The sequence below is a fragment of the Suricata suricatta genome, chromosome 6, assembly GCF_006229205.1.
Source record: "Suricata suricatta isolate VVHF042 chromosome 6, meerkat_22Aug2017_6uvM2_HiC, whole genome shotgun sequence".
Taxonomy (NCBI): Eukaryota; Metazoa; Chordata; class Mammalia; order Carnivora; family Herpestidae; genus Suricata; species Suricata suricatta.
In genome coordinates, this window is record NC_043705.1 from 63,921,259 (window position 1) to 63,943,625 (window position 22,367).

The following is a 22,367-nucleotide window of genomic DNA, read 5'->3' on the forward strand; positions in this document are numbered from 1 at the left end:
GGTTTGCGCGCCTAGGAGGGAGAGCGCGCGGCGGCGCGGGTCCGGCCGCCGCCCCTGGCCCGCCAGGCAGCCCAGGTTTTCACCTGACAGACCAATAGGACAGGACGCGGTCCCGGAGCTGGGTCTAATAGCCCAATCTCTCAGAGTCTACACGATTACTTAAAAAACTAACAGCCAACTGCTGGCTCTGTTAGTTAAGCTGCCTCGGTGGACCTGTGCGCGTCTTGGCTAGGGAAAGGCCACAAACTACACGACATGGGAGACGAGGGAGACACGAACCCCCCCCCCCCCGCCCCCCAGACTTCCTTTGCGTTTCCATTCCCTTTATTTGTTAGCACGTGAGAGTCGGGGCCGGGATCTCCGGCAGAAATCCATCACGAAATGCAAATGTCTGGGCTGTCCTTTGATGCATCCGTGGAGCTGTATCAAGGGCAGCAAGAGCGGTGGAAGGATCAATGCTCCAAAGGCATGTGAAGTACTCAGCTGAATAAATCAAAGGTGTGAAGTGTTTATATTGTCATGCTCTTGAAGCTGTAAGCTGCTACCAATATGGTAGCCGCCAGCCGCCTGTGGCTCTTTAAGTTTAAGCTTATTAGAATTACGTAAAATTTAGAATTCAGTCCCTCGTTGATTCTGGCCACTTTTTAAGTACTCAGTAGCCACAGGCGGGTAGCGGCTACCTTATTTGACTGCGAGTTGTTGAACATTGCCATCATCGCATAAAGTTCTATTGGAATGAGCTGCTCTAGAGTTTTAAATGAATGCTGGTTAAAAAAAAAAGAAAGAAAGAATCTGCTTTATGATACCAGCCAAATTTTAGGACACTCTTGGCATTTGCATTTCCTGGCACTAGTGTGGAAAGTTTTAAAGTCAGAATTTCCGGATCTTCTTGCTGAAAGAGGTCTTAGGGAACATTAACACAAGCACCTAATTTTTAACAGGGAAGGCAAGTGGGGCCCCGGGAAGTTAAGAGAAGCACCCCCAAATGATGCGGTAAATTTAGAAAAAGATAAGGTCGCCAGACAGGGTCTATCTAGTACGCTTTGTGCCAGATCAGGGCACCTTGCCTGGGGTTGCGAGGCAAATTAACCCTACAGGAAAGGGACCTGATAGAAGATTTTCTACAGGAGTACTCTTTTACAAGAGAAAATACTTCTAAGCAAGCCTCTAGAAGAAATGCTAATAAAGAATAAAGTGTGTGGGAAATAACAGTGTCACCCAAACTAAAAATATATTATTGGCAGCGTCATAAGATTCATATGACGTCTTCTTAAAGAGACTAGTTGGTATAACATTGTTCTTATTTATATTTAAACAATTCTGAGGAAATGGAATTATACTTTTAAAGTAAGAGCTACAATTGGTTAAGCATCTGACTTCAGCTCAGGTTATGATCTCAGTTTGTGAGTTTGAGCCCCACATCCGGCTGACAGCTCAGAGCTTGGAGCCTGCTTCACATTCTGTGTCTCCCCCTCTCTCTGCTGCTCCCATGCTCATGATCTGTCTTTCTCTGTCTCTTAATAATAAATAAATGTCAAAAAAAAAAGAAAAATTTTAAAGTAAGAGCTGAAAAACACTTTTAAGGTCTGGGAGGAAAAGTATTAGGTGAGAGTTGTTACCAAAGCAGAGCTTCCTCGAGTTGGATGAGGATACTATTAGGTACAATTTATGGAACTTCCCTTTGCCTCAATTTCCTCATCTGTAAAATGTGGAACACAAAGTGCTACTCTTAAAACTTGGTTATGAAGGTTGAATGAGCCATCCAACACAAAGCTCAAGGCTGGAAATTGGCAAACTGTAGTAAAAGCCATTCTTCTTCTCCTGTGAAGAATTTCTGATTCTACACCATCAAGCCCCATATTCACCCTCATAAGGGGCAGACACAGCAGAAAAAGTTGGAGGGGTAGATTGTTAGAGGATGAGAACTTCATGAGTTTTATTTTTAAGAGGTAGACACCTCTTCAGTCCTAAAATTCCCTGACCAAATGGGTATAGATTCTTCTTTCCCTTTTGCAGGCATGGTGTCTCTGGTATACTTCCAGACTTTCATTGTCTTAATTTATTATTTTTTTTGTCTTGAGGGATGCTTCTTTATACTTGTTAGCCACTTGGTTTTTGAAAAGGCACTGGAAACTCCAAGTCCATCTTCTTTCACCCTGGTTGACCTTTGGAATGCTGTTGTCAGCCAAGAAGACATTGATATCTTCAGTCTCCTGCTAGCTTGAATTCTTCAGGGCAGAGCCTGCTCAGATTATCTCCTGATGTCATTCCAAATGTCTGATGGCCATCTATGGCAATGGGGCTGGGCCAGGCCTGCTGGGAAGGGGGAGCCCATGGAATGCCTAATGGAGCATTCTGTTCAAGAGAAACCTAGAGGTTTTTCTCTACTGGATGCATGATCTACATTACAGCTATGTCCAAAGGCGTGTTTGCTGCCTCTTGCAAAATGGAAGCCATAGACATTTTGCATTTTTGGTTTTAAATAAAATCCCAATTGGGATGTGTATGATTCCTGTTGATTTCAATTTGTGTAAATACGTATTACAGGAAAAAACAGACTCAGAAAGTGTTAACAATTAACAATTTTTATCTGGTATTTACTATCCCTGCTAACTCTCCTTGTTAAGAACACCAAAATAAGACAAATCTTGAAAGGGGAGAGAGAATAAAGCCACCACACTGCAAAATATACCTTGTTTTCTTTCTCTCTCTAGGTGATTTTCTGAAAGACGGTATTTTACTTAGCTGAGAGCTTATACAATTATGTCCTAAATATTTTGTTTATAACCTAAAATTGTAAACTAAGGAAAATAATACAAATTTTATTTCTTCAGGAAGACAAGATCATGCATAGATTAAATGCTTCCCATACATACCAGATTTGAAAATAAAGATATATATAATTATATCCGTATTCTAATTTACTAGGAAAAGAGAGAATTAATTATCATTGTTTGGGATGAAATCTCTCTAAATTATTTTGGACTATGATGAAAATTACAAGTAAAATGCAACAGAACATTTTAACTGTGGGCTTAAAACTAGTTTGTTTTACCAGTGTATACTAGTTCATGATGACAAAGACCCAAACCAAAGAGGTCTTATATTCTGTAGTTTTTTTTAAACTAAATTTATAGTTAAAGATTTTAATATGAATAATATTCATATTTGTAATACAATGATCTTTGTAGTATATGTGTAAAAATAATACTATCTTACTAGAATGAGAGTTGAAATAAATAATGTCTAATATTTAATGGCCACTCACTATTTGTTAGTCTTGTATTAATCTTTTTAATTGATTTAATCATATTACAGTTTTATAAACTTCTTTCTTTTTATCCAAACAACAACCTTTCAGATAGATATTACAGTTTTCTCCATTTTACAGATTTTAACGATTGAAGCTTAGAGAGGTGACATTACCTGCCCTGGGTCTAGTAGATCATAAGTGTCAGACACAGGACATGAACCTGGGTATGTTTGTTTCCACTAGATGCCCTTAGCTGTGATGCTGTGCTGCTTCCCTAGACCTATAACCTTTGCTCACTCGTAGGGATGATGAGATCAGGGAGTGATATAACCGATATTTTTTTCCCCACCAGAAAATATTGCAGAAATACATGTCACAATGTGTGTTGTTCTTTTCAAGATCGACAGCTTAGGAGGTTGTTTGCTTATTTCAGTAATGATGTCTTTAGTTTTGGTGGATATAGAAATCTTTCTAGGGATTTGCTATGCGGTCTTAACAGTTTGATGGTTGGCAAATGATTATCATTAAGGATGAATTTGTTGGTGAAACTAAAGCCAAACCAAATGTAGTGATCAAGGTGCTTGATGGAAACTATGATGTGATTATAAAGCAGCAGATCATTTGATATCTGGCACAGAAATTGACACTGCTTGCAGACACAAAAGGGGATTTTCAACGATATTCCTGATGTGAACGTGTAGCCTTCAAGGAGACATTTTGGCCAGTAACATCTCTAAATCTGATAAATTTTTAAAAAGTTAATTTCACTAATTCAGAGTCACACATTATGTATGAACATCATGGGAAACACCTTTTCAAGGAATGTTCAAAAAGCAAAGAAGGGTAAATTGAGACCCTGGATTAGAATCCAGGCTCAGGCACATAATAACCATTTGACCCAATTTTCTGAGTGTCCTTGTTATTAAATAGGGAAAGTGGCAGGGTCTACACAGGATGATAATTTTGCTGAGGGGAGGTGTAGTCACCTATTGCTTGGCATGTAGAAATGCTCAATAAATGTTAGCTAATGTTATGTTATTTCACCTTCAAGGACTACCCTATGTTCCTGAAAAACATTTTAATGTCTTATTTATATAATGATATTTTAGAAGAGTTTCCTTTTCTATCAGCTTTCATGCTTAAAACATTTTTTATTTCAGTATAGAGCTTTTTATATTGGAAATAAATATGCAACATTTAGGATAGTATGTTGATAAAACCAATGTATTTCGTACCAAGAAGCCTTACATTTTGGGGTTGCCAATTTATATTAGCCTCATTTGGTATTATTTTCAGAGAAACATATTTGTGTGTGTGTGTACATGTTTGATTTTATCAAATTTATGAAAATAATTATGTATCCATTTGCTCAGAATAAGGCTTCAAGATTTTATTTTTTAGTTATGTCAGACATCTTCTGGATTGCTTTTGATGATGTGATCTTATGCTTAAAATTTTAGGAGGCTTTCCATAAATATACAGAATTAGTGGCTACTTATTAAATCTGAATTTTTAAGTGTGTTTAGATCAATATTATGTGTGTCATATAGGCAAAATTGTAAGGTTGCTGAAGCTCGTCTTTGTGTCACCAGCCTCCCTATACTCTCACCTTCAACTCGTCCTTCTTTCACTCTGGCATGCACCACTCACCCAACAGCAATTTTTAAAATCAATAATAGCTCCTTATTGAATGTCTCTGTCTCCTCACAGCCTTTCGCTGGTGTGACCCACAAGGTCCTTTGATTCCTCAGCAGCCTCCATATGCCCCAGAATTCTCCTGGGCTGTGTTCTATCTGAGGAGCCAGCCACTGCAATGGTTTACTTCATGGCATGCTCTCAATGTGTTACTCCTTTACATGAACTTCTCTTCAAAAGTTTTCTGGAATGACTTCATTATCCAAAGGAGGATCCATGATTACACAAGTTCCATACATGCCCTGCCCAGCTGGTCAGGAGATGCTCTAGGAAGGAGACTTTCCGAGTGTCTCGGGTCTCTCCCACTTCGCTGACATGTAAGTGAGCCCTAGGTGCGAGTAAGTGGGATGCCTGGCTCTTACTTGAGGAAAAGATTTTATTATTTTTTGAAGAGATTATGATCGGAAGATGAATTCTCTATGAGCCAAGTATCATGATGCTCCTTGAAAATCTGTCTGCTTATTTTTTAAAAAATATAATAACACTTTAGTACCTGTTGCTCCAGTCTCTTTTTCTATCCCCTCTTTGCATAGGAGGCACACAGTTGCTGCCTGTCCCTTGTGCCATAGCTACCATGTTGTCTCTTGGTCTCACCCTGTGTGTACTCCCTTCTTCCCCTAAAAGTCATCAGAGGTGCAATTAGTGATTATTTCTCCAAAAATATCTTGAAGGGGATATAAGAACCTTGTGATGAGAATGTATTTTGCCTCCTGGATGAAGGTTAAAATTTGAAAGGGCTGAAAAGAGGTTCAGGGTTGGTGGGCAGAATGCGTTCTGCCATGTAGCATATAATAACATATAAATGCATTCTGCATTTATCAGTTCTATGAAATCACAGATAGAACATCTTCCTATAGTAAAGATGAATCATGTAAATTAAATATTTCCCAACTTTTCTGGCATTACACCTATAAATATGGAGCATCTGTATCAAATGTAATATACTTTATAATATAGTTCAAGAAATTCAGAAATAAAGAAATTTGATAGTAAGTAATAGATTTTGAGCACTACTGAAAGAAGAGTAAGTAGGAAACATTTTACAATTTTCTTTAATTTCTTTTAACCCCTTTAGCAATAGCGAAATACCTAATCAATAGATTTAATTCTGTCTTTTCCATTTCCTTCCGTTTTTCCTTCTTCCCTTTCATTTTTCCTTCATCTTTTCTGCTCTATCTTTTCATTTTCAGTTGTAAAGTCAGTATAGCCATAAACATACATGTGCATGCGTGCGCGCACACACACACACACACACACACACACTCACACAAAACTGGTTATTAACAATTAGATTTTTTTTCATGCTTTGGAAAGTGACATTTTCAATTTCAGAACCAGGGAATATTATTAATAATACTTTCCTATTTATTTGAATAACTTCAAAATAAAAAAACTGCTAACAAGGGAGCTTATTTCTAAGTGATGATGTGTGGTACAGATAATATGGTCATAGAAGAGTTTTTATGATTTTTTTGTTATTAATCACTATAACTATTCTGATTATAATAATGATTAACTCTCAGCAAATAAAGTATGTTCTTGTGCTCTTAATTTTTGAAGGATTTATGTTCATCCATACACACATTCCACACATTCTCACCTCCCCTTTGTGTAGCTGTGAGATTCTAGCTTGGGTTGATGTGTATGTCTACAAAACAACTTGCACACTGGAGAATAAAGCCTGTGGGTTCCCTGGGTCAGTGATAATCATTTGAGTTTTCTAAAACTTGAATATATGTGCGTATATACTTCTCATAACAAGCACTGTCTGTGCTATTTTTAAATGACTTTTCTGAAGAGTCAATTCAAGCCATTTTTCATATTTTAAGTTGTTTTATTTAGTGCCTGAAACTCAAGAGAACTTGAGAATGATTTTTGGCTTATTTCTAGTGTTGGGTTAAGCTTATTATTTGCCAATCCACATACAAATAATAATTAAAATAAACTATTTAAGTGCAAATATAACTGACAATAAATAAAAATGGACATATAACTTCTGTAGCTGTGTCCATATGTTTCCTTTGATTTATCAGGACCTGAGATCAGTAGGTGCTGGTTTTCTTGCTACTGAAGTGCAAGAAAGCCTCTTGGAGGAGAGAAGGCTCCAGTGAGGACTGAACAATCTAGCACAATTTTCTTGTTCTAGAGAACAATTTGTCAGAGGGCCTCAGATTCGCTCAGATTCCTAGCGTTAACTTCAGATCCCCTGAGCAAGAACCTCGGGGATCTGCATAGTAATGAGCTCCTCAGGTGTTTCTTACATTTATTTTGTTTTCTGCCACTGCCTTAGGGTGAGGGTGATCGGAAGATCTGCAAAGTCTTCTAATTCCATAACCTTCTTCATTATTTGTTCCCATGCTCTCAACTAATCTTAAGTTTTATGGAGCTTTTAAATTAGTGACCACCTTTAAAAATAGTAACAATGAGAGATCAAAATTATAGGAATCTTTCTTTCTATTGCCTGTCTTGGCTCATATTGTAAACAATCTAAAAAGACATGCCTCGTATATTCTGCCCATTGTGATTAGAAAACCCACTAAGCAATACGGGGACCTAATTCTTTCGAATTTCTGTACCTTTCTTCATCTTTAGATATTTGAGGAGTAGTGCTTATCTTTTCTGGATGAGCTGTGCTCTTGGATCCTGGTATCTCAGTAAAATCTGTAAAATGGGTTTCAGATTCAGTAACCTCTACCGTTAGTGACACCTGAGCTGAGAGCACGTTTCTATTTCACTAAGACTAGATCCCCTGCAACCAGGGCTAGACAATCGCTTGAGAAAGGTGGCTTTTCATTAAAAAGATTTTCAATTAAAACAAATATTCCTTATGACCTTGGTAATTACCCTTGCCTGCCGTGCCGTCTTCACAATACTGCCACCCCGGCAACGTGGGGATCTGTACTCCCAGCCTTTTAACTTCTCTGCATCACCAGCTGCTGCCATTAACCTCTCTTGGATCCAGATATTTTTAACACTTCAGATTAGGGGTTCTCTGATGAACCTGTTTCTTGTTCCAGCATTTTTCCAACACGAACAAACATGTTCTCAAGCTGGCTTACTGCAGCAAGTGTGGTGAATACATAATTTTTTCATGTTTTAAAATGTCCCATTTTATAAAACTAAAAACATTACATGAGAATTAAGTTTGTTTGTGTCAATCCAACTTTATAGACTACTGAAAACTTGAAAGCTATGTGTGATGCTATAATTTTGAGGGTGAGACCTTTTGTATTTTGCTACCAGGGTAGCTAAGAGGGAAAAAAATATGGCTAGCTGGTCAGTCATGTGTTATAAAGTGATTTTGTCTTCCCTACTCATCTCAGAGGCTAAAAACTGGTGCTAGTTTTAATTATTTGGAATGCAGCCATATGGTGGACTTCTTCAGCAGTAGGGAGGGGGCAGGGCATACTATTGGAGACAAGAACCCATGAATATTGTGTAGAATCTTTTTGGGACTTCACATGAAGCAGCGGTAACACCTTCTATTGAATAACTAGAACTGCCTTTGCTATGACTTACACATAGCCCCAGCAAAGAGTCAGTTACATCCATTCAGGATCTTCCCCGAGATTACATGACTTGTTTCCAGTTACAAAATTACTGAGCAGTGAAATAGAGATTACAACTCACAGCTGCCTACTTCTGCTCTGGTGTTCTTTGGACAGTACTCTTCAGCTCTAACATGAAGACACTTAAGATCCTTCAAAGGCAAACAAGAAGCAAGTCATTCACTTTCACTAACATCCCTTTGAGATGTAGGGAGACAGCTGAATTTATTAAAAGGTCTTATGATTTTGCATATTTTGCTTTGACACCCCTGCCTTTCATGATTGTTAGAAATGGACATTATTTACTAATTATTTTGCTTTTCACACTGTTATTGCATATTGTTAAATGATTTGCTGATTAATGACTAATGTTGATTTGGACTAAATGTAATAGAATAAGCAAATGTATTTGTCAATTTAGATATATTGTATAATTTAATTGCTAAATGGTATCATAGAGCTGTTGGAGGCTATTTTAGACCAATCCTGTCCACAATTTCCTCCCATATCCTATGTCAATGTTTTAAGACACCTCCCCCCACCCCCCTTAACAAAATTCATTTGCTTGTCCGAGTTTTAAAGCAAACACTTCTTACAGGCTAATACAGCTCCAAAGCTCTGGGTTAAAAGAAATCCTTTTAAAATCAGAACATGGTAGTTATCTCCTAAATGATTTCTTTTCTAGAGGGTCAGAAAAGAATAAAGTATTTGGTTTTAATATATTTTCATGGCCTTGATCAAATTGGTATGAGCAGCAGCATTGTCAACACATTATATTATAGCAATATAAGATATTAATATAGTTAATAATTGAATAAATATCAGATAGTTATATTAATACAGGATTATTGAGTCATAGAATTTCTGAGCTGTTTGGAAACACTTGCTGATGAGGCCTCTGGGGTCCAGAGAGGTTTTGTAATTAACATACACACACACACACACACACACACACACAACACACACACACACGCTAGTTGTTGAGTCAGTTATATGAACTGTTTAATGTATTCTGTACTTGGGTAATATATGTATGCTTACACTTTGGTATATTTGGTATTTTTAATTATTTTCTAATATTTCAAAAAAAATTTCAATCTGAACTTCTGATTTCTATGCTCATCTTCTAATCATATACCTTGCCATTGATTATTTTTTCTTTCTGCTGTTTCATGAACACCGTAAATATTTGCAGTTAGGAAATCAGTTTAAATGGTAAAGAGAATCTAAAAAAGAATTCATACCATAGATATTTTAATGTGTTTATGTTCTTTTTTTAAAAGCATCATTTTAATAAGCTCTGATAAAACTGTATTTCTCTAACAATGTATTTAATCTGGTGGCTGAAACAGTTCCCCAGAGGAATGTCACTCACATTAATTTTTCATGTGCTCTCTTTGACCTATAGTTTCATTGTCCACATGTTTAAAGTATAATGGAAAAGAAATCACTGGATATGAAGTTGGGAGATAGATCCAAGTCTACATCTATGTCCTCATGTTGATGACTTTGGGTAAATTTTACTTTTGTGCTTCCATTTCATTTTTTAAGAAATGAGTACTTGAAAGCATCAGAGACTTCCACAATTCAAACACTCCATGAGCTCAAAATATTTGATTGAAAGAAATGTGTGGGCATCATTACCTGGCTGCCCAGTATTTTCATGGCCACACGTGTTACATGTAGAAGTTCCTTAAAGGAAATTAACTCTTTGTGGGTGTGAGATGGGGCATCAGGGGAAGTGGGATAACTAGGAAAGGAAGGGGAAATAAGTTAATGACAAAGGTGGAATGATAGGTGGTGGATATGATTCCCTTTTTACTTCTTTATATCTATGGTCTAGTTATTCCTGTTAGAAAATCTTACTGGCACCAGGTATTATCAACAGGGATGAGTAATATGTAATTTTTATCTTTACTGGGTTACATTTGGCCCACAGACAGTTGACAGCTGTCAGTCAGGTGGCTGGTCAATGAGGAGATACATGTAAAGCTGCCAAAGTATTTTTGTTTCTTTAAATACTTATAAGTAAACCATTTTAGCTGGAAGCTTCATTGTCCTGAAATTAAATAGATTGATATTCATAATATAATTTATTGAAGTTAGTTGTTAGGAAAATCAAGATTTTCCTTGTGAATATATGGGCAAACAAAATGTTGTTCAAATGTCTTTCTGAATAAGGAAAATAATTAATTTTTGTCTACTATAAATAGAAAAAGCCATCCTTAAGATTTGAAGATATATTGCAAATAATGCTTAAAATTTATAAATGGTTTTCTGTTAAACTTTTAGGACACATGAGTCATTGCAGCTTTCAGTCATAATTTCTGACAAAGACTTATTAAAAGAAACCATTTCCATACATTGGGGAGGGGGTTGAGCTAGGTATTTTTGTGACACAAGTGTTGAGGGTTTACCAGAAAGGACGAACATGTACCTGCATTTTGAACTAGGAATTAAAGCTTCTTTTCATAATTACAAGAAAAAAAAACATGGAATTTTAGATTATGCTCACAGTTCAGAGCATGGTTAAAATGACAAGTTTTGGTTATTTAGAAATATTTGGGCTATACCTAACATTGTTTCTAATAGGTTCAGTCACACTTAAATCATTCTCAAGAGTCGTAAAAAATAGGTTGGAAGAAGCTTTTGCCTGGCTTATATTTAGTATTCATGACAAACAGTAGATTAATTATAGGCAATAGTAATGCGTATGAAGACTTAATAAATGTACTTCTAAAGTTGACTCAAGAGTGTAGCTTCAGTTTTGCAGTAGATATCTCCAAAAGCGAGTGCTCTGATTCTTTAAGAATATAGAGTTTAACAGATTAGATAAATGACAGAAATATCAAGTACATGCAGTACATACTCATTTTTTAACAGACTAATGAGGTTATCTAAAAAGTGCCGTGACTGGAGTTACTAGGGTGTCAGAATCAATAGAATGAAAATGACAGAGTATCACACAAAAATAGCAGTTTTAAACCATAAAATATCCCTTTTTAAAAAATAAAATATATTTTACTTTTCTGTACCATAGTCTGCATGTAATAATTTACAATGAAAATAAGATTTGGGTTTTGCTTCTTAAATTATGTTTTAAAAATATTAGATTTTTTGGGTGGCAAGTTCATTTCTGGTAATTTTTAAAACCACAAATAGTTCATAATCTTAAAACAGCAATGAAGTCAGTTTAAAGGAGTATTATACATATAAATTTGTGGCTAATCCGTATCATCGTTAATTTGAAAATTGTTTTAGATGTAGTGGTCATTAAAAAAAAGTCAGATCTTCTTATTTTTCTACTATAGAGCTATATATTAAGCATGTAGATTGAAAATTATTTATGAGATCATCAGAATAAAACAATTGCCTCATAATTAGTAATTTATATTGGTAAGAACCTTTCTCTCCTTAAGCACCAATTCTACCCCCCACAGACCAGAAAATTGATTTTATGGCTGATAATTTATAGCATTCTTGATCAGTGTATGCTGTGTGTCTTTTACATTCATTAGCCCATGTGCTTGTGAATATGGAATTTGGTTGTTAAAATGGTTTCATATGTTTACTATGTATAGTCTTTAGCTTTGAGCTCCTTACTTGCTTAAATAAATGTTTTCAATTTGTATAATACAACAATTTGTAGAGAAATGCTGTGAATCATAGTTAAAAGAATGAGTCCTTGAAATAGAATCATTTTTAAAAAATACATCCTGACATGTGGTCTTATTTTTCTATGTTTTGTATTAATTGAAATCCTATTCTAAAAAAATCTTTGCCTAAACTTTTGAATTCATGAAATAAAAATACCAAATATATAAATGTACTAATTTTGGAAATCAGTGACGTAAAAACATGCTTTAGTACTGTCTTCGATGTTTATTCCAAAGGTTTTTCTCCAAAGAAACTCTTTGTAAAATAATGAGAAAATGTTGCCACTTTTAATTATTAAATATTCTACACAATACATGTTTTTAAATGTATTATAAATAAAATTCATTTCATATTCCCTTTAATCATATTCCTGTCACATGCACACATAAAAAATACTGGTGCATGAAATGTTTAAAAAGAGCATGTACCATTTCACATTTTTATTTGATTTATTGAAAAATAACATTTTATTCAGAATAGATTATGACAGCATTAGATAAAAAGATGAAATGATATTTATGTTTTTGTTTTCATAGTCTAATAGCATATGTGTAATTACTTCTTCATCTTTCAGATACTGGAGATAGTAATGAAAGAGACCAACATTCAAGATAGAAAGTATTTCCTGTAAAACTTTTTTTAAATGTAAAAACTTGTCAAATGGTAACAGCTCTACTTTCTACACCAGGCAAACCCACTGTTGAGTTAGTTGGCTCTGATTCCAGTGGATCTCATCAGCTTTCTGAATGTAGGTTCCTCAGCAGTGCCTCTTCCAAGATAACAAAATCAGCTTTTAAAGATTAAAAAATATATTTTGGCAATTGAAACTCACCAGTGCCTTTCTGCTTCTCCAGGAAGTTGTACCCTTCAGCACCTGCTGAGGGCTTTGTTGTCCAAACTCTGACAGGTAAGAAAATGCCTGTAGAATAAAGCCAGACCAGCTGGCTTTGAAGAGAAACCCCCCAGTTTGGGCTGTGCTTGTCTCTTCTCCTTTTCTATGAAGACCCAGGCTTTCCCCCCTTGATCGTCAAGCCGTAAGATGCGTGATCCCTGTGCACAAGTGTCTGGCAGGCCGAGGTGCACCTGTTCCTGTCACTCTGGGGTAAATTTAGCTGTAAAGGTATCACTGACAACCAGACCTTTGTCAGTGCTGGCAAAAGAACACAGAATTGCTTCACTCCCCTCCCCCTTCCAAGCCCCAATGCTGCTAGTTCAAATGGAAAATATCAAATTGGAAGTCTATCCAAAAATCATTCCTAAAAAATGAGATTGCTTTCATATGGTAAAAAAGTAAGTTTCCTCATTTCACGCAGACTTTAAAATTACATTTCCAAGAATAATCTTGGAATAAGACAAGTTTTTGTTCAATTAATTGTGCCTGGAAACTTTTTAATGGAAACATAGCACACACTTACTTCATTTCAGATTATTAAATTGTGTTAAGCCTTAAAGTTAGTTGCCATTCTTTGCCGTAGCTCATTTGTTCCTTTCAATCCGGAGAAATATTAGAACGTTAAAACTTAACACATAGAAGGGTTTAATCATCCTACCAAAATTAGACAGTATGTAGTGCTGAAAGACTGAATGTCAAATTGTGTGCTCATAGCCCTTAAACTGCTGAGAATCTAGGACCCTACTACTACCTTTAAAATGACAGTTCATGTCTGTGGAAACCCTGGATGTTTAGGAACTGGTAAAGCTAGAGTTCTCTTACTCTTTGATTAAGGTAAGGACATTTATCGTTTATGTGAATATTTTAGATTAATTTCTTTATCGACAGTTTGAGAAGAATGCCTTTTGAAGGAAAATGGAGAAGCAGGCACTGTTCATTGAGATGTCTGGCATAAATATACTAGTTGAGATATATAAAGTAACCCAAGGAGTATCGTGCTTGGCCAAAGCATTCTGAGTTTCTCTTTAATAATTATGATTCCTTAACTGGTGTTAAAAAGAATTGTGCAAAGTACCCGTTCTACCATGTTACTGCTATTTACAAGAGCTGGGTGTAATGAGAAAAAGAAATCTGGGTCAAAATAAAAAATGCTTTGTAAAATAAACAAAGTTCCTATTTACTTACTATGTATAAACAGCCACTCACCAAGCCTCCTTTCTCCGCAGGGCACCACTTTCAGATAAAAACATAGACCTGAATGGCATCATCCAGTATCCAAGGAAACCATGTAAGTACCTCTCTCACTGTGTACTTCTCTTATTCAGATTTTAAAAGCTAGCTGAGTACTGAATAAGTGAGTGTTTTTATTTAATAATTATACGGGAGGTACTTTTTAGGAGCTTGCTAAAAAGAAACAGGTTCTTGATTGTTATGTGCATCATAACAAAACCCTTATGTTTTCATCATATTTCATAAAATTACGTGTTTAGTCCGAACCTCTCCATCAATTCTCATTCCTAGGTACAAAACGGCTACTCAAAGTCATAATGAGTTGAGAGTTTCAAACTTTTCCAAGACCCATTTGTGTCTGAGAAACAATGTGTCAGAGGCCTTGTGCCAGGAGTCGTGACCTAATTGTAATAAACACTTTTTAAATTTTACAAATTAAGAAAAAAAATGATTGGAAAGTAGTATTTTATTGGTAAACATTTTTAACAGTTGATTGAGTTTTAGACTTCCTTCGGGAATGAGCAAGTGAGCAAAAAGGTGAAGTTACGGATTTAAACAATGCAAGAATCCTGGAAGCAAGTGTAATTTTTAAGAGGTGAAAATCTGTTTGCAGAAAGGGTTGGGAAGTTGGCATATTGTATTCTTTCTTTTTGTTTCCCCTAACTGATTAGTTCATAATTAATTTCTGTAGCTTATTTTAGCATTCTAATTAATTTTCAGAACCATGGAATCTAGTAAATCTATTGTGAAATTGTTTCTCAACAACACACTATTCTGGACAAAGATCCACTTTATAAATATTTGGAATATTCTACTAAATATTTTACTCAGATTTTATTATTTTTTCTTATTCGCACTCTCTACTTTTAAAGTCAAATTATTTTCAAAACTAAATAATTATTCATTTTCATGTACTTTTTTGTGAAGGTACTTAAAACTCTATACTCATGTAATTATAGACTGCTTTTTTTTTTTTAACTATCTGGATCAGCTATATGGTTTATCTAGTCTTTTCTTTTTCCATCTAGCTTTTTAAGTATCTACATACTACTTTTCATCAGGATTCTCAGGAGTTGCATTTAAATGCATCAGGTTTTGCTCTGTTTGGAAGTTTTTCATACTATTTTCATTTATTTTTGTTATTCTTGTATTTCTGTCTTTCTTCTGCAACATGGTTCCTTACTAAGTAAATGGTAGAGATGATCTCACTCAGTTTCTTTGCTGAATTAGACCCTTCCTATTCAATGTCTACCTTCAGGGCATTTCACTTTCCCATGTGACCGTGTGGTGTTATTTATGTCTTTCCATGTTTGTCTGCTTACATGTGTTACAAAATGCATCTTTCTGAACTGAGAGATAGGAAGTTGTGTTAGACTAAGGAATTTGTGGTACCTTGGAAGGGTGTCAGAGCCTCCCCTCCTGGTAGGAGGATTGGCTAGGAAATGAGTTTTCTTAAGCTAGTTAACAAACTCCACAAGTGTGTAGTTTGAGGCCTGATATATTGCCCTCTAAACAGGAATTCCTTGCCACATTATAATAAAGGCTGGGCCATTGCTGGGTAAACTTGGAAGCCAAGGAGGGTTAGTATAGATCTTTATAAAGAAAGATAATGTGGATCAGAAGGGAAGAACACTGGCTAATGCCATAATTTCCTATTGTGAGCAAGTGGAATCTTTTGAAATTCTGTTCTCCTTACATAGCAAGAGTAGAAAAAGAAAGTCTATATTGCAATGCTTATGGCACAATTTTAAATATTTATATGAGAATATAGATTTTCAGAAAAACCATTTAAATATTATGGGTTTGATTCAATCATCTATACCAAAGGAAAAATGACTTGGTAGAAATAACTGATATATGCACATCCTTTCATCAGTAGTGTTTTCTCTAACAAAGACTTCGTCATTACCCAATAAGAACTTTCTGAGGTGATGGACATTTGTCTACATCTCCACTGTCCAATATGGTACCAGTAGCCACATGTGGCTGTGGAGCATTGGAAATGTGGCTAGTAGAATGGAGAAACTGAGTTTTAAATATAATTTAAATTTAATCAATTTAAGTTTACTTAGTGACTAGTGGTTGGCTACTCTACTGGTATTTTGCTTTTATTAGAAATTAAAACACAATCCTGTGAAGAATTTCTAATCTTTTGTTATCCTATCAGATAATATCATTTTTATATTTACTTTAACATTTGAATTATCATTGCAGTGGAATTTCTTTATAACACTTCCTTTAAAAAATTTTTTTAAATGTTTATTACTTTTGAGAGAGAGACACACAGAGCATGAGTCGGGGAGGATCAGAGAGTAAGAGGGAAATACAGAATCCGAAGCAGGTTCCAGGATCTGAGCTGTCAGCACCCACAAACCCACGAACCCACGAACCATGAGATCATGACCTGAGCTGAAGTTGGCCACTTAACCAACTGAGCCACCCAGGTGCCCCTATAACCCTTTCTCAGAATGAATCTTTTTAATACTGTTGATGGGAAGACATTATAACTTTCTTTTATAAGCCTGGGTAGCAACTTTTAAAATGGACATTATAAGCAAGACTGTGTCTAAAAAGAAAAACACTCTAATGAAAGTTCTAACAATGGTGATAAATATTTCCAAAAGTTCAGTTATAATTTCTGTAATACATCTTACAGTAGAAAATGTAACCAGTCTACAAAAATGTTCACTAACCTTGTGTCTCCAAAGCTGATTCTGCTTCCAAAGCACATATCAGATTTTAAATCTTATTTTAAATCCATGCTCCCCTGGCCTTTTTAGCATTAAGTAAAAATGGACATTAGGATGCATCATGATATTTTAATAATATTACTAGCACAGTAATATTAGCGACAGAATTATTAGCTAAAATACCAATAATTTAACATTTTAAATTGATTTTTAAAATGTTTATTTTTTGAGAGAGAGAGAATGTGCACAAGTGGGGGAGGGACAAAGAGAGAGGGGGAAGGTCTGAAGTCGGCTCTGCACTGAACGGCAGGGAGCCTGTTGTGAGGTTTAAACTCATGAACCTCAAGATAATAGAATGAGCCAGAGTCAGACATTCAACCAACTGAGCCACCAAGGCACCCCAATATTGATTTTTTAAAAAGTCAGCAAACCAATTTGTTTCTTGAGTAAGAAATGTAGGATATAGGTTATTTGTAGGATATTGAACTCAAGACTGTGAGGAATTTTTTTTTAAATGGAAGATGTACCATTCATCTTTTTAGGAACTCCATTTATTGGATTTAGGCATCTCCTTTTGGATGGTTAGGATTCAGATAAGAGGAGAGAAGAAAATTTTTTTGGCAGAACCTTGGACAAGCTATTTACCATGTCCCTCCCACTGCAAAAAACTGGATTCTAGATAGAACATACTTTCTAATGAATTATTTGAATGAGAAGAATTTTTCTGGATAGCTCCCTGACCTCCAAACCAAACACCTAAAGTGTGTGAATGGAAGGTGGAGTTGCGACAATGAGCAAACAGGAAATGCGGGAATGGCCAGGCTGAACTGGATGAGCTGCGTTGCAGAGGTGCTCTCGGAAGGATAGCCATCATGTGCTGTGTTAGACTTCTCATAAACCAGCCTTATTAAAACAACAGGAAGATGTAACAACCACATCTGTAGACCCAGTTTTTTTGGTCTCCTTTGATGTCTTTTCGTGTCCTCAATTAGGTAGTCAACCACTTGCATACCATCAGGTCTACTTTCAGAAAGAAGATCTATCCTTGCTTAAAAGCCGGTGTTCTACATGGAGAAAATATGGTCTTCTATTATGGGAATGCTACAAGTCACAGTTTGCAATGTCCTTGTAAAATATCCTTTGTGATATCTTCAGGCCTGAGAAATTGTTTTAATCATGGCCTGTGACCTCTGAGTCCTGAATCACTGCTTCAGCTCATAATGTATTTATAGATGTAGTTCTAATTTGTGTATATAAATTTTCATTATCAAAATTACTAACATATGAGAAAGTAAAGAAAACAGTATAATTAACTTTCACACAACTACACCTGCCTTCACAACTATTATCTCATGGACAGTTTTGTTTCAATATATCTCCATTTCCATCTCCTACCCTTACCCCAAATTATTTTGAAGCCAATTCCAGACATGACATCATTTCATTCTTTATTATTTCAGCAGATAGCTTTATAAGGTTAGGACTTGTTTTTTAAGTGGAAAAAAAAAGAATTACATCTAAAAAATGAGCCACACCTCAAAGTCAATGTTTCCTTAATGTTATTAAATACACACAATCAATATTCAGATTTTCCCAACTCTCTTGTAAATTTTTATAATGACTTTTTACTGTTTGAAACAGAATACAAATAAGATCCATGCATTGTAATTGGTTACTTATTTTCTCTTGTAATCTAGAGGTTTTTCTCTCTATTTTTCCTCATTTGTTGAAGAAACTGGAATATTTGTGCTGTAGAACTTTCCATAGTTTGTATTTGCTGATGCATTCCTGTGAAGTTGTTTGATAAGCTTCTCTGTTCCTTGTCTTTTCCGCTATTTGGTACTAAAGACTAAGAACCTGATCAAATACACTTGGAGGAGGCTGGACAAGAGTACTCTCTCTCTTTCTGTGATGTTAGCTAGTAGTGATCATCGTTTGAGCTCTTTTTGCCTTGAGTTAAGGAACACCTAGCCTTGGGAAGGTTCCTTTTACATTTGCGCAAATCAGTACTCTGCTAAATTCTCAAGTGGGACTCCGCAGGTCTCAGGACCCCTTCCTTTACACAGCGGCTCTCTGCCAGGTGCTCTGTCTGTCCTGTGAATGGTGGCCACCTTATCCTCCCATACTTTCAGACCTCTTTTCTCAACTCAGGGAATTTGCCTTTCTGTTATCTTCCTTGTGCCCCTGCTAAGAAATCGTCAAGACTGTAAGCAGGGCGCTCAGAAGATGGACATCCTTGGCTTCTTATTTCTTAGTGATCTCTTTGTTGCTTGATGTCCATGTCTTAAAAACCATTTTTCGTATTTTTTGCCATTGTTATTGTTGTTCTTTTAGGAAGGAAGGTACACATAGCCCCTCTCAGTCCATTTTGGCTAGAATAGAAAGCCTCCGTAGTTGGTTCCAAAAAAATTCAGTTCTGGCTTATTAATCCAAACAGCATCTTATTAAAACTCAATATTTAAAACAAAGTGAAAAAGGTATGTGTGTGTGTGTGTGTGTCCTTTGAAACACTGCTACAGATTTAAAACCATGAGTGTAACTCACAAGACCTATTTTTTATAATTTTTTAAATTATTGATCGATTGCTTGATATATAATTAACATACAGGGTTATATTAGCTTCAAGAGTGTACTATAATAAGTTAATAGTTCTATACATTATCCAGTGCTCATCACAGTAAGTGTACTCTTAATAACCTTAATAACCCAACCCTCCACTACCTCCCCTCTGGCAACCACCAGTTTGTTCTCTGTATTTGAGTCTGTTTCTTTGTTTCTTTTTTTCCTTTATTTGTTTTGTTTCTTAAAATTCACCTATGAGTGAAATTATATGGTATTTATCTTTGTCTAACTTGTTTCACTTAGCATTACGCCTTCAATGTCCATCGAGGTGGTTGCAAATGCAAGATCTCCTTCTCTTTTTTTAATCTTTGTTTATTTATTTATTTATTTATGTCACAGAAAAGCCAATTTATTATTACTAATGTTAGCTTTTGTGGAGGACTCTAGGTCACATATTGGCAGTCTCATCAAATGGGACCATTACTTTTAATCAAAAATTTTCAAAAATAAAATTATATACATATATAATGTAAAATATGATACAAATATTTTTCTATCCTTTAGTTTCCAAAGCATGCTCATTCACATCTGACTGACCAATAATACATAAATATCCTTTTATGATAGGCCAAGACACCCATCTTATCCCAATTACACAGAAACAAATGCAAAATAGTGTTACGTGACTTCCTTGTCTGAAATTATAAGATTGTGTATGTATACATATTTTTACATCCCTTTTTTCCCATTCCATGTTTTTGGCTTAACTTTATCTGCCCTTCTTATAGGACCCTCTCTTGTAAAAGGCATCACTATCCAGTTAACCAAGCCAAATCTCCTTCTCTATCCCCAACCTCTAATCATTAAGTGCTAACAAGACATCTTCTTAAATCTTTCTGGAATGGATCTTCTCTCCATTAGAATTCCCTTTGCAAGTCTACTTCTTCATAAGTCTGATAGAAAAGATTTTAATTGCTCTGCTGCAGTTTTTTCTTCTTTAGTCAGTGGCAACAGCTCCACCTCTGTTTGCTTTTGTAGTTCTTGTATCATGGTCAAAGTCTTATTGACAGTAGAACAAATGCGGTTCTGACTCTCCTTCTGCTCTACAACAATTGCTTTAAAGTGGGCATACAAAGTTTGATACTGAGACTTTATTGCTGACAATTCCTTTAAGAGTGTAACTGGATTTTTCTTGGCTGCTGCATAAGGATGATTAGTCTTGATTTCATCTTCCAGCCTGTATTCAATGTAATCCAGATCAGAGTCAGCTTTCTGGAACATCAGTTCCAGCTTATCGACTTCTGCCTGCATGTTGTATAGTTGACATTCCTCCAATGTTTATTTAGTTTTGAGAGAGAGAAAGAGAGACAGAGGGTGAGTGGGGGAGGGAAAGAGAGACGGAGACATAGAATCTGAAGCAGGTTCCAGACTCTGAGCTGTCACCACAGAGCCTGACATGGGGCTCAAACCCATGTACCATGAAATCATGACCTGAACTGAAGTTGAATACTTCTTTCTGAGCCATTCAGACACCCCAAGATCTCATTCTTTTTTCCTGGATAAATAATGTTCCACTGTAGGTATATACCACATCTTCTTTATCCGTTCATCTATCAATGGATATAATTTTGACCTCCTTGATAATTTGGCTATTTTAAATAATGCTACAATAAACATAAGGGTGCACATTATCTTTTCAAATTAGTGTTTTCACTTTCTTTGGCTCTATACCCAGCAGTGGAATTACATCATGTAGTAATTCTATATTTTTAATTTTATGAGGAACCTTCATATTGTTTTTCACAGAGGCCACCCCAGTTTGCATTCCCACCAACAGAGCATGAGGGCTGCTTCTTTAAATCCTCACCAACACTTGTTGTTATTTGTGTTTTTGATTTTAGCTATTCTGACAGGTGTGAGGTGATACTTCATTGTGGTTTTGATTTGCATTTCTCTGATGATAAGTGATGCTGAGCATCCTTACAAGTGTCGGTTGGCCATTTGTATGTCTTCTTTGGAAAAATGCCCATGCAGGTCCTCTGCCCATTTTTAAATAGGATTATTAATGGGATTTTTGGGGGGGTGTTGAGTGGTAGCAGTTCTTTGTATATTTTTAATATTAACCCCATATCAGAGATATCATTTGTAAATACCTACTCCTGTTTCGTATGTTGCCTTGTTGTTTTGTTGATGGTTTCCTTCACTGTGTGAAGCAACTTTAAGGACCTCTTGGGGACCTTTTCCCTCTCACCTAATTATGTTTTCCCCACAAGATGAGTTCTATTTTGTATTCTTGTAGTTAGAAGCAATATTGGAATTCATTCATCATTCTTTTAATGAACATTTTGGAGTACCTCCTATGTATTGTATGAAGTATTGGAGATACAGTGATGAAGCAAACACTATTTATCCCCGTAAAAGTCTTGCAAGTTGTTTTCCCCCTTGAAACTTGTACACAAACACTCATAACAGCTCCATTAGTAATATCCCCAAACTGGAAATACCCAAATGTCCATCAGTGGTTAAACAGACTGTGATGTATCCATGGTATGGAGTAAAGAATAATGAACTGTTGATATGGACAACAATGTGACTGAATCACAAGGAAATTTTACTGAGTGAAAAAAAGTGTATCTTAAGAGGTTACATTATTGCTAGTTTCCATTTATGTAACATTCATAAAATAGGTAATTATAGAGGTGGAGGAGAGATTTGTGGTTGCTAGGGGTTGGAGGGCATAAGAGGGAGTAGGTGTGGGCATAAAATGGTAGCACTAGGGAGTCTTGTGGTGACAGTACAGTTAAGTGTCTTGATGGTGGTAGTGGTTATTCAGAGATACC

At 35.8% G+C, this 22,367-nt stretch overlaps 1 long non-coding RNA gene and 1 pseudogene across 1 annotated transcript in view; one reads left to right on the forward strand and one right to left on the reverse strand.

Annotated features, from left to right (window-relative positions):
• The first annotated feature begins 9,926 nt into the window (after window positions 1-9,926).
• The window catches only part of LOC115293694, a 43,201-nt gene continuing 30,760 nt past the window's right edge, over window positions 9,927-22,367 (forward strand). Inside the window, exons 1-3 of the long non-coding RNA XR_003909561.1 lie at window positions 9,927-10,009; window positions 13,008-13,060; window positions 14,272-14,333. This is a non-coding gene — a long non-coding RNA (uncharacterized LOC115293694). The remainder of the gene's footprint in view (window positions 10,010-13,007; window positions 13,061-14,271; window positions 14,334-22,367) is intronic.
• LOC115293693 lies at window positions 20,473-20,838 on the reverse strand (annotated as a pseudogene).